General features: G+C 40.7%; 1 non-coding gene across 1 annotated transcript; it reads left to right on the forward strand.

Moving 5' to 3' along the window:
• The first annotated feature begins 889 nt into the window (after window positions 1–889).
• LOC128296197 (small nucleolar RNA R71) lies at window positions 890–997 on the forward strand. Its single transcript, XR_008286745.1, has one exon. It is a non-coding gene; the product is annotated as a small nucleolar RNA R71 (small nucleolar RNA).
• The last annotated feature ends 476 nt before the right edge of the window (window positions 998–1,473 follow it).

The raw sequence follows: 1,473 nt of genomic DNA on the forward strand, positions 1-1,473 counted from the left end.
TCCTTATCGCATTGGGGTATGGTACACGTGGTTTGTACTCTTTACTTACCTATTTTTGGTCATTTTGGTCCACCTCACCTTTACCTTTACTTACCACAGTTTCTTGCCACAGTTCTGGTTCGGGTGCAACTAACCCTTCCTCATCTTAAATGGTAATCGCATTGAGTTGCTCTCTTGGGTTAAATTCAGTGTTACTTGGTAGGCTACCCTGTGGTCGTTCAAATATCAAGCGAGCTAGCCTATCCAAGTTTCGAGCCCTTGGATCGACGCTTGTTGATTCTTAAGTGCTGTCTCAATATTCTCAAAATGAGTTTCTGACATCGAGATGAATTTTGTTAGCATCTCTTCAAGGTTTGGCTTTTTCTCATGTTGGTAAGGTGGTTGTTGGAAGCTTGGAAGTAGTGGTGGTCTCTGATTCCCTTGGCCTCCCCATGAGAAATTTGGGTGGTTCCTCCATCCTCTATTGTAAGTGTTGCTATAGGGATTATTTTGAGGTCGAGGATTATTACCCATATAATTTAATTGCTCGCTTTCCATGTTGTGGCCATAAGGTGGGTACTCTGAATTGCTCGTTCCTCCTTCACTTGCATTGTAGTGCATTACTGGGTGAACCTCTGAAGAACCAAGGAAACAATCAATTTTTCTAATCAAAAGTTCTTCCTGATTAGAGAGCATGGTGACTGAATCAACGTTAAAAACGCCGGTTGCTTTCGTTGGTTTTGTCCTCATGACTTGCCACTGATAATTATTCAGTGACATCTTTTCTATAAATTCATAAGTATCTTCAGGTGTCTTATTATTGATAGTCCCACCAACGGCTGTGTCAACCATCTGTCTAGTTGAAGGATTTAGGCCATTGTGAAAAGTTTGAACTTGTAGCCAGAGTGGTAACCCATGGTGATGGCACCTTCTCAACAGATCCTTGTATCTCTCCCATGCATCGTAAAGTGTTTCTCGATCCATCTGCACAAAAAAAAAAGATATCATTCCTTAATTTAGCCATTTTAGCTGGCGGAAAATATTTTAGTAAAAACTTTTGGGTCATTTGTTCCCAAGTAGTGATTGACCCTCGTGGTAACGAGTTCAACCACTGTTTAGCCTTATTCCTTAATGAAAAGGGAAATAACCAAAGGCGTATGGCGTCGTTTGAAATGCCATTGATTTTAAATGTGTCACAAAACTCCAGAAAATTCGCCAAGTGATTATTTGGGTCCTCGTCCTGCAAACCATCAAATTGAACAAATTGTTGTATCATTTGAATCGTGTTAGGTTTCAGGTCAAAATTATTTGCAGCAATAGTAGGCCTAACTATACCTGACTCAGTTCTTGTTAAATTCGGTTTAGCATAATCATACATAGTGCGTGGAGCATGATTCTGATTTACTGAATCAGCGGCAATCGCAGGAGGTAGTGGATTTTCTTGATTTTCAGCCATCTCCTCGGTTGTGGTTGAAGTATCGTCCTCTTGCTCTC

This window comes from Gossypium arboreum, chromosome 7, assembly GCF_025698485.1.
Source record: "Gossypium arboreum isolate Shixiya-1 chromosome 7, ASM2569848v2, whole genome shotgun sequence".
Classification (NCBI taxonomy): Eukaryota; Viridiplantae; Streptophyta; class Magnoliopsida; order Malvales; family Malvaceae; genus Gossypium; species Gossypium arboreum.